Source organism: Anser brachyrhynchus (assembly GCF_964034855.1).
Source record: "Anser brachyrhynchus genome assembly, contig: SCAFFOLD_32, whole genome shotgun sequence".
NCBI classification, from domain to species: domain Eukaryota; kingdom Metazoa; phylum Chordata; class Aves; order Anseriformes; family Anatidae; genus Anser; species Anser brachyrhynchus.
The window spans coordinates 1-16,570 of NW_027663874.1; positions in this window are offsets into that span (position 1 = coordinate 1).

The window sequence follows — 16,570 nt, forward strand, 5'->3', positions numbered from 1 at the left end:
CACTGGACTCACTGTAGTGCATCCCCAGTGTTGCCAGTGCACTCTCTGGACTCACTGCAGTGCATCCCCAGTGGTGCCAGTGCACTCTCTGGACTCACTGAAGTGCATTCTCTGTGGTGCCAGTGCACTCTCTGGACTCACTGCAGTGCATCCCCAGTGCTGCCAGAGCACTCTCTGGACTCACTGCACTGCATCCCCAGTGGTGCCAGTGCTATCCCTGGACTCACTGTAGTGCATCCCCAGTGGTGCCAGTGCACTCTCTGGACTCACTGCACTGCATCCCCAGTGCTGCCAGTGCACTCTCTGGACTCACTGCACTGCATCCCCGGTGGAGCCAGTGTACTCTCAGGACTCACTGCAGTGCATCCCCAGTGGTGCCAGTGCACTCTCTGGACTCACTGCACTGCATCCCCAGTGGTGCCAGTGCACTCTCTGGCGTCACTGCACTGCATCCCCCGTGGTGCAAGTGCACTCTCTGGACTCACTGGAGTGCATCACCTGTGGTGCCAGTGCACTCTCTGGACTCACTGCACTGCATCCCCAGTGCTGCCAGTGCACTCTCTGGACTCACTGCACTGCATCACCTGTGGTGCCAGTGCACTCTCTGGACTCACTGCACCGCATCCGCAGTGGTGCCAGTGGACTCTCTAGAGTCACTGCGCTGCATCCCCAGTGGTGCCAGTGCACTTTCTGGACTCACTGCAGTGCATCCCCAGTGGTGCTAGTGCACTCTGGACTCACTGCAGTGCATCCCCAGTGGTGCCAGTGCACTCTCTGGACTCACTGCACTGCATCCTCAGTGTTCACAGTGCACTCTCTGCACTCACTACACTGCATCCCCAGTGGTGCCAGTGCACTCTCTGGACTCACTGCACTGCATCCCCAGTGGTGCCAGTGCACTCTCTGGAGTGACTGCAGTGCATCCCCAGTGGTGCCAGTGCACTCTCTGGACTCGCGTCACTGCATCCCCAGTGGTGCCAGTGCACTCTCTGGACTCGCGTCACTGCATCCCCAGTGGTTCCAGTGCACTCTCTGGACTCACTGAAGTGCATCCCCAGTGCACTCTCTGGACTCACTGCACTGCATTCCCGGTGGTGCCAGTGCACTCTCTGGACTCACTGCAGTGCATTCCCGGTGGTGCCAGTGCACTCTCTGGACTCACTGCAGTGTATCCCCAGTGGTGCCAGTGCACTCTGGACTCACTTCAGTGCATCCCCAGTGGTGCCAGTGCACTCTCTGGACTCACTGCACTACATCCCCAGTGGTGCCAGTGCACTCTCTGGACTCACCGCACTGCAACCTGAGTGGTGCCAGTGCACTCTCTGGACTCACTGCAGTGCATCCCCAGTGGTGCCAGTGCACTCTCTAGGGTCACTGCGCTGCATCCCCAGTGGTGCCAGTGCACTCTCTGGACTCACTGTACTGCATCCCCAGTGGTGCCAAAGCACTCTCTGGACTCCCGCCACCGCATCCCCAGTGGTTCCAGTGCACTCTCTGGACTCACTGCACTGCATCCCCTGTGGTGCCAGTGCTCTCTCTGGACTCACTGCACTGCATCCCCAGTGGTGCCAGTGCACTCTCTGGACTCACTGCACTGCATCCCCAGTGCTGCCAGTACTCTCTCTGGACTCACTGCACTGCCTCCACAGTGGTGCCAGTGCACTCTCTGGACTCACTGCAGTGCATCCCCAGTGGTGCCAGTGCACTCTCTGGACACACTGAAGTGCATTCTCAGTGGTGCCAGTGCACTCTCTGGACTCACTGCGCTGCATCCCCAGTGGTGCCAGTGCACTCTCTGGACTCACTGCAGTGCATCCCCAGTGGTGCCAGTGCACTCTCTGGACACACTGAAGTGCATTTTCAGTGGTGCCAGTGCACTCTCTGGACTCACTGCACTGCATTCCCATTGGCGCTAGTGCACTCTCTGGACTCACTGCAGTGCATCCCCAGTGGTGCCAGTGCACTCTCTGGACTCACTGCACTGCATCACCAGTGGTGCCAGTGCACTCACTGGACTCACTGCAGTGCATCCCCAGTGGTGCCAGTGCACTCTCTGGACTCACTGCACTGCATTCCCATTGGCGCTAGTGCACTCTCTGGACTCACTGCAGTGCATCCCCAGTGGTGCCAGTGCACTCTCTGGACACACTGAAGTGCATTTTCAGTGGTGCCAGTGCACTCTCTGGACTCACTGCACTGCATTCCCATTGGCGCTAGTGCACTCTCTGGACTCACTGCAGTGCATCCCCAGTGGTGCCAGTGCACTCTCTGGACACACTGAAGTGCATTTTCAGTGGTGCCAGTGCACTCTCTGGACTCACTGCACTGCATCCCCAGCGGTGCCAGTGCACTCTCTGGACTCACTGCACTGAAGCCCCAGTGGTGCCAGTGCACTCTCTGGACTCACTGCAGTGCATCCCCAACGGTGCCAGTGCACTCTCTACACTCACTGCACTGAAGCCCCAGTGGTGCCAGTGCACTCTCTGGACTCACTGCACTGCATCCCCAGTGGTGCCAGTGCACTCTGTGGACTCACTGCAGTGCATCCCCAGTGGTGCCAGTGCGCTATCTGGACTCACTGCAGTGCATCCCCCGTGGTGCCAGTGCACTCTCTGGACTCACTGGAGTGCATTACCTGTGGTGCCAGTGCACTCTCTGGACTCACTGTACTGCATCCCCAGTGGTGCCAGTGCACTCTCTGGACTCACTGCAGGGCATCCCCAGTGGTGCCAGTGCGCTCTCTGGACTCACTGCAGGGCATCCCCAATGGTGCCAGTGCACTCTCTGGACTCACTGCACTGCATCCCCAGTGGTGCCAGTGCACTCTCTTGACTCACTGCACTGCATCCCCAGTGGTGCCAGTGCACTCTCTGGACTCACTGCACTGCATCCCCAGTCCTGCCAGTGCACTCTCTTGACTCACTGCACTGCATCCCCAGTGGTGCCAGTGCACTCTCTGGACTCACTGCACTGCATCCCCATTGGTACCAGTGCTATCCCTGGACTCACTGTAGTGCATCCCCAGTGCTGCCAGTGCACTCTCTGGACTCACTGCAGTGCATCCCCAATGGTGCCAGTGCACTCTCTGGACTCACTGAAGTGCATTCTCAGTGGAGCCAGTGCACTACCTGGACTCACTGCACTGCATCGCCAGTGGTGCCAGTGCACTCACTGGACTCGCTGCACTGCATCCCCAGTGGTGCCAGTGCACTCTCTGGACTCACTGCAGGGCATCCCCAGTGGTGCCAGTGCGCTCTCTGGACTCACTGCACTGCATCCCCAGTGGTGCCAGTGCACTCTCTGGACTCACTGCAGTGCATCCCCAGTAGTGCCATTGCACTCTCTGCACTCACTTCACTGCATCGCCAGTGGTGCCTTTGCACTCCCTGGACTCACTGCACTGCTCCAGCCGCGGCAGCCGCTCCAGCCGCGGTAGCCCTCCAGCCGTGGCAGCAGCTCCACTCGGTAGCGGCTGGAGTGGCTGCCGCGGCTGGAGCTGCTGGAGCGGCTGCCGCGGCTGGAGCGGCTGCCGCGGCTGGAGCGGATGCCGAGGCTGGAGCGGATGCCGCGGCTGGTGCGGCTGGAGAGGCTGCCGCGGCTGGAGCAGTGCAGTGAGTCCAGAGAGTGCACTGGCACCTTGGGGATGCAGTGCAGTGAGTAAAGAGAGTGCACTGGCACAATTGGGGATGCAGTGCAGTGAGTCCAGAGAGTGCACTGGCACCACTGGGGATGCAGTGCAGTGAGTCCAGAGAGTGCACTGGCACCACTGGGGATGCAATGCAGTGAGTCCAGAGAGTGCACTGGCACCACTGGGCATGCAGTGCTGTGAGTCCAGAGAGTGCCCCGGCAACAGTGGGAATGCACTGCAGTGAGTCCAGAGAGTGCACTGGCACCACTGGGGATGCAGTGCCGTGAGTCCAGAGAATGCACTGGCCCCACTGGGGATACGGTGCCGGGAGTCCAGAGAGTGCACTGACTCCACTGGGGATGCGGTGCCTGGAGTCCAGAGAGTGCTTTGGCACCACTGGGGATGCAGTGCAGTGAGTCCACAGACTGCACTGACACCAGTGGGAATGCGGTGCAGTGAGTCCAGAGAGTGCAATGGCACCACTGGGGATGCACTGCAGTGAGTCCAGAGTGCACTAGCACCACTGGGGATGCACAGCAGTGAGTCCAGAGAGTGCACTGGCACCTTGGGGATGCAGTGCAGTGAGTAAAGAGAGTGCACTGGCACCATTGGGGATGCAGTGCCGGGAGTCCAGAGAGTGCACTGGCACCACTGGGGATGCAGTGCAGTGAGTCCAGAGAGTGCACTGGCACCACTGGGGGTGCAATGCAGTGAGTCCAGAGAGTGCACTGGCACCACTGGGCATGCAGTGCTGTGAGTCCAGAGAGTGCACTGGCACCACTGGGCATGCAGTGCTGTGAGTCCAGAGAGTGCCCCGGCAACACTGGGAATGCACTGCAGTGAGTCCAGAGAATGCACTGGCACCACTGGGGATACGGTGCCGGGAGTCCAGAGAGTGCACTGACACCACTGGGGATGCGGTGCCTGGAGTCCAGAGAGTGCTTTGGCACCACTGGGGATGCAGTGCAGTGAGTCCACAGACTGCACTGACACCAGTGGGAATGCGTTACAGTGAGTCCAGAGAGTGCAATGGCACCACTGGGGATGCAGAGCAGTGAGTCCAGAGAGTGCACTGGCACCACTGAGAATGCATTTCAGTGAGTCCAGAGAGTGCCGCTCCAGCCTCGGCATCCGCTCCAGCCGAGTCAACCCCGCGGTAACCCCTCCAGCCGCGGCAGACGCTCCAGCCTCGCCAGCCGCTCCAGCCGCTCCAGCCGCGGCAGCCGCTCCAGCCCCTACAGCCTCGCCAGCCTCTCCATCCGCGGCAGCCGCTCCAGCCGCGGCAGCCGCTCCAGCCGCTCCAGCCGCGGTAACCGCTCCAAACGCGGCAGGAGCTCCAGCCGCGGCAGCCGCTCCAGCCGCTCTAGCCGCGGCAGCCGCTCCAGCCGCTACCGAGTGGAGCGGCTGCCACGGCTGCAGCGGTTGCCGCGGTTGGAGCGCCTGCCGCGTTTGGAGCGGCTGCCGCGGCTTCCGCGGCTGGTGCGGCTGCCGCGGTTGGAGAGTCTGCCGCGTATGCCGCGGACGGAGCGGCTGCCGCGGCTGGAGCGGCTGCCGCGGCTGCCGCCGCTGCCGAGGCTGGAGGGCTACCGCGGCTGGAGCGACTGCCGCGGCTGGAGTAGTGCAGTGAGTCCAGAGAGTGCACTGGCACCACTGGGGATGCAGTGCAGTGAGTCCAGAGAGTGCACTGTCACCTTTGGGGATGCACTGCAGTGTCTGCAGAGAGTGCCCTGGCACCACGAGGGATGCAGTGCAGTGAGTCCAGTGAGTGTACTGGCACCACTGGGGATGCAGCGCAGTGAGTCCAGAGAGTGCACTGGCACCACAGAGAATGCACTTCAGTGTGTCCAGAGAGTGTACTGGCAGCACTGGTGATGCACTGCAGTGAGTCCAGAGAGTGCACTGGCATTACTGGGGATGCACTGCAGTCACTCGACAGAGTGCACTGGCACCACTGGGGATGCGCTGCAGTGAGTCCAGAGAGTGCACTGGCACAACTGGGGATGCAGCGCAGTGACTCTAGAGAGTGCACTGGCAACACTGCGGATGCACTGGAGTGAGTCCAGAGAGTGCACTGGCACCACAGGTGATGCAGTGCAGTGAGTCCAGAGAGTGCACTGGCAGCACTGGGGATGCAGTGCAGTGAGTCCAGAGAGTGCACTGGCACCACAGGTGATGCACTCCATTGAGTCCAGAGAGTGCACTTGCACCACGGGGGATGCAGTGCAGTGACGCCAGAGAGTGCACTGGCAGCATTGGGGTGCAGTGCAGTGAGTCCGGAGAGTGCACTGGCACCACTGGGGATGCACTGCAGTGAGTCCTGAGAGTACACTGGCTCCACCGGGGATGCCCTGCAGTGAGTCCATAGAGTGCACTGGCGATGCAGTGCAGTGAGTCCAGAGAGTGCACTGGCACCATAGGGATGCAGCGCAGTGAGTCCAGAGAGTGCACTGGCCCCACTGGGGATGCACTGCAGTGAATCCAGAGAGTGCACTGTCACTAACGGGAAGCAGTGCAGTGAGTCCAGAGAGTGCACTGGCACCACTGATAATGCACTTCAGTGAGTCCAGAGAGTGCACTGGCACCACTGGGGATGCTCTGCAGTGAGTCCAGAGATTGCACTGGCACCACTGGGGATGCAGTTCAGTGAGTCCAGAGAGTGCACTGGCACCACTGGTGATGCAGTGCAGTGAGTCCAGAGAGTGCACTGGCACTACTGAGAATGCACTTCAGTGAGTCCAGAGAGTGCACTGGCACCACTGGGGATGCAGTGCAGTGAGTCCAGAGATTGCACTGGCACCACTGGGGATGCAGTGCTGTGACTCCAGAGAGTGCACTGGCACCACTGGGGATGCACTGCAGTGAGTCCAGAGAGTGCACTGGCACCACTGGGGATGCACTGCAGTGACTCGAAAGAGTGCACTGGCACCACTGGGGAAGCAGTGCAGTGAGTCCAGAGAGTGCACTGGCACCAATGGGGATGCACTGCAGTGAGTCCAGAGAGTGCACTGTCACTACTGGGGATGCAGTGCAGTGAGTCCAGAGAGTGCACTGGCACCACTGAGAATGCACTTCAGTGAGTCCAGAGAGTGCACTGGCACCACTGAGAATGCACTTCAGTGAGTCCAGAGATTGCACTGGCACCACTGGGGATGCAGTACAGTGAGTCCACACAGTGCACTAGCACCACTGGGGATGCAGTGCAGTGAGTCCAGAGAGTGCACTGGCAGCACTGGGGATGCAGTGCAGTGAGTCCAGAGAGTGCACTGACACCAAAGGTGATGCACTCCATTGAGTCCAGAGAGTGCACTTGCACCACGGGGGATGCAGTGCAGTGACGCCAGAGAGTGCACTGGCAGCATTGGGGTGCAGTGCAGTGAGTCCAGAGAGTGCACTGGCACCACTGGGGATGCAGTGCAGTGAGTCCAGAGAGTGCACTGGCACCACTGGGGATGCACTGCAGTGAGTCCTGAGAGTACACTGGCTCCACCGGGGATGCCCTGCAGTGAGTCCATAGAGTTCACTGGCGATGCAGTGCAGTGAGTCCAGAGAGTGCACTGGCACCACTGGGGATGCAGCGCGATGAGTCCAGAGAGTGCACTGGCCCCACTGGGGATGCACTGCAGTGAATCCAGAGAGTGCACTGTCACTACTGGGGATGCAGTGCAGTGAGTCCAGAGAGTGCACTGGCACCACTGATAATGCACTTCAGTGAGTCCAGAGAGTGCACTGGCACCACTGAGAATGCACTTCAGTGAGTCCAGAGATTGCACTGGCACCACTGGGGATGCAGTACAGTGAGTCCACACAGTGCACTAGCACCACTGGGGATGCAGTGCAGTGAGTCCAGAGAGTGCACTGGCACCACTGGGGATGCAGTGCAGTGAGTCCAGAGAGTGCACTGGCACCACAGGTGATGCACTGCTGTGAGTCCAGAGAGTGCTCTTGCACCACAGGGGATGCAGTGCAGTGACTCAAGAGAGTGCACTGGCAGCACTGGGGATGCAGTGCAGTGAGTCCAGAGAGTGCACTGGCACCACTGGGGATGCAGTGCAGTGAGTCCAGAGAGTGCAATGGCACCACTGCGGATGCACTGCAGTGAGTCCAGAGAGTGCACTGGCTCCACTGGGGATGCACTGCAGTGAGTCCAGAGAGTGCACTGGCACCACTGGGGATGCAGTGCAGTGAGTCCAGAGAGTGTACTGGCACCACTGGGGATGCACTGAAGTGAGTCCAGAGAGTGCACTGGCACCACTGAGAATGCACTGCAGTGAGTCCAGAGGGTGCACTGGCACCACTGGGGATGCACTGCAGTGAGTCCTCAGAGTGCACTAGCACTACTGGGGATGCAGTGCAGTGAGTCCAGAGAGTGCGCTGGAACCACTGGGAATGCAGTGCAGTGACTCCAGAGAGTGCACTGGCACCACTGGGGATGCACTGCAGTGAGTCCAGAGAGTGCACTGGCACCACTGGGGATGCAGTGCAGTGAGTCCAGAGAGTGCACTGGCACCACTGGGGATGCACTGCAGTGAGTCCAGAGAGTGTAGTGGCACCACTGGGGATGCAGTGCAGTGAGTCCAGAGAGTGCACTGGCAGCACTGGGGATGCAGTGCAGTGAGTCCAGAGAGTGCACTGGCACCACTGGGTATGCAGTTCAGTGAGTCCAGAGAGTGCACTGGCACCACTGGGGATGCAGTGCAGTGAGTCCAGAGAGTGCACTGGCACCACTGAGAATGCACTGCAGTGAGCCCAGAGAGTGCACTGGCACCAGTGGGGATGCACTGCAGTCAGTCCAGTGAGTGCACTGGCACCACTTGGGAAGCAGTGCAGTGAGTCCAGAGAGTGCAGTGGCACCACTGGGGATGCAGTTTAGTGAGTCCAGAGAGTGCACTGGCACCACTGGGGATGCAGTGCAGTGAGTCCAGTGAGTGTACTGGCACCACTGGGGATGCAGTGCAGTGAGTCCAGAGAGTGCACTGGCACCACTGAGAATGCACTTCAGTGAGTCCAGAGAGTGCACTGGCACCACTGGAGATGCACTGCAGTGAGTCCAGAGAGTGCAGTTACACCACTGGGGATGCACTGCAGTGAGTCCAGAGAGTGCACTGGCACCACTGGGGATGCAGTGCAGTGAGTCCAGAGAGTGCACTGGCACCACTGGGGATGCAGTGCAGTGAGTCCAGAGAGTGCACTGGCACCACTGGGGATGCGGTGCTGGGAGTCCAGAGAGTGCTTTGGCACCACTGGGGATGCAGTGCAGTTACTCCAGAGACTGCACTGTCACCAACGGGGATGCAGTGCAGTGAGTCCAGAGAGTGCACTGGCACCACTGGGGATGCAGTGCAGTGAGTCCAGAGAGTGCACTGGCACCACTGGGGAAGCAGTGCAGTGAGTCCAGAGAGTGCACTGGCACCACTGGGGATGCAGTGCAGTGAGTCCAGAGAGTGCACTGGCAGCACTGGGGATGCAGTGCAGTGAGTCCAGAGAGTGCACTGGCACCACTGGGGATGCAGTTCAGTGAGTCCAGAGAGTGCACTGGCACCACTGGGGATGCAGTGCAGTGAGTCCAGAGAGTGCACTGGCACCACTGAGAATGCACTGCAGTGAGCCCAGAGAGTGCACTGGCACCAGTGGGGATGCACTGCAGTCAGTCCAGTGAGTGCACTGGCACCACTTGGGAAGCAGTGCAGTGAGTCCAGAGAGTGCAGTGGCACCACTGGGGATGCAGTTTAGTGAGTCCAGAGAGTGCACTGGCAGCACTGGGGATGCAGTGCAGTGAGTCCAGTGAGTGTACTGGCACCACTGGGGATGCACTGCAGTGAGTCCAGAGAGTGCACTGGCACCACTGAGAATGCACTTCAGTGAGTCCAGAGAGTGCACTGGCAACACTGGAGATGCACTGCAGTGAGTCCAGAGAGTGCAGTGACACCACTGGGGATGCACTGCAGTGAGTCCAGAGAGTGCACTGGCACCACTGGGGATGCAGTGCAGTGAGTCCAGAGAGTGCACTGGCACCACTGGGGATGCAGTGCAGTGAGTCCAGAGAGTGCACTGGCACCACTGGGGATGCGGTGCTGGGAGTCCAGAGAGTGCTTTGGCACCAGTGGGGATGCAGTGCAGTTACTCCAGAGACTGCACTGGCACCACCGGGGATGCAGTGCAGTGAGTCCAGAGAGTGCACTGGCACCACTGGGGATGCAGTGCAGTGAGTCCAGAGATTGCACTGGCACCACTGGGGATGCAGTGCAGTGAGTCCAGAGAGTGCACTGGCACCACTGGGGATGCACTGCAGTGAGCCCAGAGAGTGCACTGGCACCAGTGGGGATGCACTGCAGTGAGTCCAGTGAGTGCACTGGCACCACTGGGGAAGCAGTGCAGTGAGTCCAGAGAGTGCAGTGGCACCACTGGGGATGCAGTTTAGTGAGTCCAGAGAGTGCACTGGCACCACTGGGGATGCAGTGCAGTGAGTCCAGAGAGTGTACTGGCACCACTGGGGATGCACTGCAGTGAGTCCAGAGAGTGCACTGGCACCACTGAGAATGCACTTCAATGAGTCCAGAGAGTGCACTGGCACCACTGGGGATGCACTGCAGTGAGTCCAGAGAGTGCAGTGGCACCACTGGGGATGCACTGCAGTGAGTCCAGAGAGTGCTTTATCACCAGTGGAGATGCACTGCAGTTACTCCAGAGACTGCACTGGCACCACTGGGGATGCACTGCAGTGAGTCCAGAGAGTGCACTGGCACCACTGGGGATGCACTGCAGTGAGTCCAGAGAGTGCACTGGCACCACTGGGGATGCACTGCAGTGAGTCCAGAGAGTGCACTGGCACCACTGGGGATGCAGTGCAGTGAATCCAGTGAGTGTACTGGCACCACTGGGGATGCAGTGCAGTGAGTCCAGAGAGTGCACTGACACCACCGATGATGCAGTACAGTGAGTCCAGTGAGTGCACTGGCACCACTGGGGATGTAGTGCAGTGAGTCCAGAGAGTGCACTGTCACTATTGGGGATGCAGTGCAGTGAGTCCAGAGAGTGCACTGGCACCACTGGGGATGCAGTGCAGTGAGTCCTGAGAGTGCACTGGCACCACCGGGAATGCAGTACAGTGAGTCCACACAGTGCACTAGCACCACTGGGGATGCAGTGCAGTGAGTCCAGAGAGTGCACTGGCACCACTGGGGATGCAGTGCAGTGAGTCCAGAGAGTGCACTGTCACCACTGGTGATGCACTGCTGTGAGTCCAGAGAGTGCACTGTCACTATTGGGGATGCAGTGCAGTGAGTCCAGAGAGTGCACTGGCACCACTGGGGATGCACTGCAGTGAGTCCAGAGATTGCACTGGCACCACCGGGAATGCAGTACAGTGAGTCCACACAGTGCACTAGCACCACTGGGGATGCAGTGCAGTGAGTCCAGAGAGTGCACTGGCACCACTGGGGATGCAGTGCAGTGAGTCCAGAGAGTGCACTGTCACCACTGGTGATGCACTGCTGTGAGTCCAGAGAGTGCTCTTGCACCACAGGGGATGCAGTGCAGTGACTCAAGAGAGTGTACTCGCAGCACTGGGGATGCAGTGCAGTGAGTCCAGAGAGTGCACTGGCACCACTGGAGATGCAGTGCAGTGAGTCCAGAGAGTGCAATGGCACCACTGCGGATGCACTGCAGTGTGTCCAGAGAGTGCACTGGCTCCACTGGGGATGCACTGCAGTGAGTCCAGAGAGTGCACTGGCACCACTGGGGATGCACTGCAGTGAGTCCAGAGAGTGTACTGGCACCACTGGGGATGCACTGAAGTGAGTCCAGAGAGTGCACTGGCACCACTGGGGATGCACTTCAGTGAGTCCAGAGAGTGCACTGGCACCACTGGGGATGCACTGCAGTGAGTCCACAGAGTGCACTAGCACCACTGGCGATGCAGTGCAGTGAGTCCAGAGAGTGCGCTGGAAGCACTGGGGATGCAGTGCAGTGAGTCCAGAGAGTGCACTGGCACCACTGGGGATGCAGTGCAGTGAGTCCAGAGAGTGCACTGGCACCAGTGGGGATGCAGTGCAGTGAGTCCAGAGAGTGCACTGGCACCACTGGGGATGCAGTGCAGTGAGTCCAGAGAGTGCACTGGCACCACTGGGGAAGCAGTGCAGTGAGTCCAGAGAGTGCACTGGCACCACTGGGGATGCAGTGCAGTGAGTCCAGAGAGTGCACTGGCACCACTGGGGATGCAGTGCAGTGAGTCCAGAGAGTGCACTGGCACCACTGGGGATGCAGTTCAGTGAGTCCAGAGAGTGCACTGGCACCACTGGGGATGCAGTGAAGTGAGTCCAGAGAGTACACTGGCACCACTTAGAATGCACCTCAGTGAGTCCAGAGAGTGCAGTGGCACCACTGGGGATGCAGTGCAGTGAGTCCAGAGATTGCACTGGCACCACTGGGGATGCAGTGCTGTGACTCCAGAGAGCGCACAGGCACCACTGGGGATGCAGTGCAGTGAGTCCAGAGAGTGCACTGGCACCACTGGGGATGCACTGCAGTGAGTCCAGAGAGTGCACTGGCACCACTGGGGATGCACTGCAGTGAGTCCAGTGAGTGCACTGGCACCACTGGGGAAGCAGTGCAGTGAGTCCAGAGAGTGCACTGGCACCACTGGGGATGCAGTTTAGTGAGTCCAGAGAGTGCACTGGCACCACTGGGGATGCACTGCAGTGAGTCCAGTGAGTGCACTGGCACCACTGGGGATGCAGTGCAGTGAGTCCAGAGAGTGCACTGGCACCACTGGGGATGCAGTGCAGTGAGTCCAGAGAGTGCACTGGCACCACTGGGGATGCGGTGCTGGGAGTCCAGAGAGTGCTTTGGCACCAGTGGGGATGCAGTGCAGTTACTCCAGAGACTGCACTGGCACCACCGGGGATGCAGTGCAGTGAGTCCAGAGAGTGCACTGGCACCACTGGGGATGCAGTGCAGTGAGTCCAGAGATTGCACTGGCACCACTGGGGATGCAGTGCAGTGAGTCCAGAGAGTGCACTGGCACCACTGGGGATGCACTGCAGTGAGCCCAGAGAGTGCACTGGCACCAGTGGGGATGCACTGCAGTGAGTCCAGTGAGTGCACTGGCACCACTGGGGAAGCAGTGCAGTGAGTCCAGAGAGTGCAGTGGCACCACTGGGGATGCAGTTTAGTGAGTCCAGAGAGTGCACTGGCACCACTGGGGATGCAGTGCAGTGAGTCCAGAGAGTGTACTGGCACCACTGGGGATGCACTGCAGTGAGTCCAGAGAGTGCACTGGCACCACTGAGAATGCACTTCAATGAGTCCAGAGAGTGCACTGGCACCACTGGGGATGCACTGCAGTGAGTCCAGAGAGTGCAGTGGCACCACTGGGGATGCACTGCAGTGAGTCCAGAGAGTGCTTTATCACCAGTGGAGATGCACTGCAGTTACTCCAGAGACTGCACTGGCACCACTGGGGATGCACTGCAGTGAGTCCAGAGAGTGCACTGGCACCACTGGGGATGCACTGCAGTGAGTCCAGAGAGTGCACTGGCACCACTGGGGATGCACTGCAGTGAGTCCAGAGAGTGCACTGGCACCACTGGGGATGCAGTGCAGTGAATCCAGTGAGTGTACTGGCACCACTGGGGATGCAGTGCAGTGAGTCCAGAGAGTGCACTGACACCACCGATGATGCAGTACAGTGAGTCCAGTGAGTGCACTGGCACCACTGGGGATGTAGTGCAGTGAGTCCAGAGAGTGCACTGTCACTATTGGGGATGCAGTGCAGTGAGTCCAGAGAGTGCACTGGCACCACTGGGGATGCAGTGCAGTGAGTCCTGAGAGTGCACTGGCACCACCGGGAATGCAGTACAGTGAGTCCACACAGTGCACTAGCACCACTGGGGATGCAGTGCAGTGAGTCCAGAGAGTGCACTGGCACCACTGGGGATGCAGTGCAGTGAGTCCAGAGAGTGCACTGTCACCACTGGTGATGCACTGCTGTGAGTCCAGAGAGTGCACTGTCACTATTGGGGATGCAGTGCAGTGAGTCCAGAGAGTGCACTGGCACCACTGGGGATGCACTGCAGTGAGTCCAGAGATTGCACTGGCACCACCGGGAATGCAGTACAGTGAGTCCACACAGTGCACTAGCACCACTGGGGATGCAGTGCAGTGAGTCCAGAGAGTGCACTGGCACCACTGGGGATGCAGTGCAGTGAGTCCAGAGAGTGCACTGTCACCACTGGTGATGCACTGCTGTGAGTCCAGAGAGTGCTCTTGCACCACAGGGGATGCAGTGCAGTGACTCAAGAGAGTGTACTCGCAGCACTGGGGATGCAGTGCAGTGAGTCCAGAGAGTGCACTGGCACCACTGGAGATGCAGTGCAGTGAGTCCAGAGAGTGCAATGGCACCACTGCGGATGCACTGCAGTGTGTCCAGAGAGTGCACTGGCTCCACTGGGGATGCACTGCAGTGAGTCCAGAGAGTGCACTGGCACCACTGGGGATGCACTGCAGTGAGTCCAGAGAGTGTACTGGCACCACTGGGGATGCACTGAAGTGAGTCCAGAGAGTGCACTGGCACCACTGGGGATGCACTTCAGTGAGTCCAGAGAGTGCACTGGCACCACTGGGGATGCACTGCAGTGAGTCCACAGAGTGCACTAGCACCACTGGCGATGCAGTGCAGTGAGTCCAGAGAGTGCGCTGGAAGCACTGGGGATGCAGTGCAGTGAGTCCAGAGAGTGCACTGGCACCACTGGGGATGCAGTGCAGTGAGTCCAGAGAGTGCACTGGCACCAGTGGGGATGCAGTGCAGTGAGTCCAGAGAGTGCACTGGCACCACTGGGGATGCAGTGCAGTGAGTCCAGAGAGTGCACTGGCACCACTGGGGAAGCAGTGCAGTGAGTCCAGAGAGTGCACTGGCACCACTGGGGATGCAGTGCAGTGAGTCCAGAGAGTGCACTGGCACCACTGGGGATGCAGTGCAGTGAGTCCAGAGAGTGCACTGGCACCACTGGGGATGCAGTTCAGTGAGTCCAGAGAGTGCACTGGCACCACTGGGGATGCAGTGAAGTGAGTCCAGAGAGTACACTGGCACCACTTAGAATGCACCTCAGTGAGTCCAGAGAGTGCAGTGGCACCACTGGGGATGCAGTGCAGTGAGTCCAGAGATTGCACTGGCACCACTGGGGATGCAGTGCTGTGACTCCAGAGAGCGCACAGGCACCACTGGGGATGCAGTGCAGTGAGTCCAGAGAGTGCACTGGCACCACTGGGGATGCACTGCAGTGAGTCCAGAGAGTGCACTGGCACCACTGGGGATGCACTGCAGTGAGTCCAGTGAGTGCACTGGCACCACTGGGGAAGCAGTGCAGTGAGTCCAGAGAGTGCACTGGCACCACTGGGGATGCAGTTTAGTGAGTCCAGAGAGTGCACTGGCACCACTGGGGATGCACTGCAGTGAGTCCAGTGAGTGTACTGGCACCACTGGTGATGCACTGCAGTGAGTCCAGAGAGTGCACTGGCACCACTGAGAATGCACTTCAGTGAGTCCAGAGAGTGCACTGGCACCACTAGGGATGCACTTCAGTGAGTCCAGAGAGTGCACTGGCACCACTGGGGATGCAGTGCTGTGACTCCAGAGAGTGCACTGTCACCACTGGGGATGCACTGCAGTGAGTCCAGAGAGTGCACTGTCACCACTGGGGATGCAGTGCAGTGAGTCCACAGAGTGCACTGGCACCACTGGGGATGCACTGCAGTGAGTCCAGAGAGTGTACTGGCACCACTGGGGATGCACTGCAGTGAGTCCAGTGAGTGCACTGGCACCACTGGGGATACAGTGCAGTGAGTCCAGAGAGTGCACTGTCACCACTGGGGATGCAGTGCTGTGACTCCAGAGAGCGCACAGGCACCACTGGGGATGCAGTGCAGTGAGTCCAGAGAGTGCACTGGCACCACTGGGGATGTAGTGCAGTGACTCGAGAGAGTGCACTTGCACCACTGGGGATGCAGTGCAGTGAGTCCAGAGAGTGCACTGGCACCACTTGGGATGCAGTGCAGTGAGTCCAGAGAGTGCACTGGCACCACTGGGGATGCAGTGCAGTGAGTCCAGAGAGTGCACTGGCACCACTGGTGATGCACTGCAGTGAGTCCAGAGATTGCACTGGCACCACTGGGGATGCAGTGCAGTGAGTCCAGAGACTTCACTGGCACCACTGGGAATGCAGAGAAGTGAGTGCAGAGAGTGCACTGGCACCACTGGGGATGCAGTGCAGTGAGTCCAGAGAGTGCACTGGCACCACTGGGGATGCAGTGCAGTGAGTCCAGAGAGTGCACTGGCACCACCTGTGATGCAGTGCAGTGAGTCCAGAGAGTGCACTGGCACCAATGGTGCTGCAGTGCGGTGAGTCCAAAGAGTGCACTGGCACCACTGGGGATGCAGTGCAGTGAGTCCAGAGACTTCACTGGCACCACTGGGAATGCAGAGAAGTGAGTGCAGAGAGTGCACTGGCACCACTGGGGATGCAGTGCAGTTACTCCAGAGACTGCACTGGCACCACCAGGGATGCAGTGCAGTGAGTCCAGGGAGTGCACTGGCACCACTGGGGATGCAGTGCAGTGAGTCCAGAGATTGCACTGGCACCACTGGGGATGCAGTGCAGTGAGTCCAGAGAGTGCACTGGCACCACTGGGGATGCACTGCAGTGAGCCCAGAGAGTGCACTGGCACCAGTGGGGATGAACTGCAGTGAGTCCAGTGAGTGCACTGGCACCACTGGGGAAGCAGTGCAGTGAGTCCAGAGAGTGCAGTGGCACCACTGGGGATGCAGTTTAGTGAGTCCAGAGAGTGCACTGGCACCACTGGGGATGCAGTGCAGTGAGTCCAGAGAGTGTACTGGCACCACTGGGGATGCACTGCAGTGAGTCCAGAGAGTGCACTGGCACCACTGAG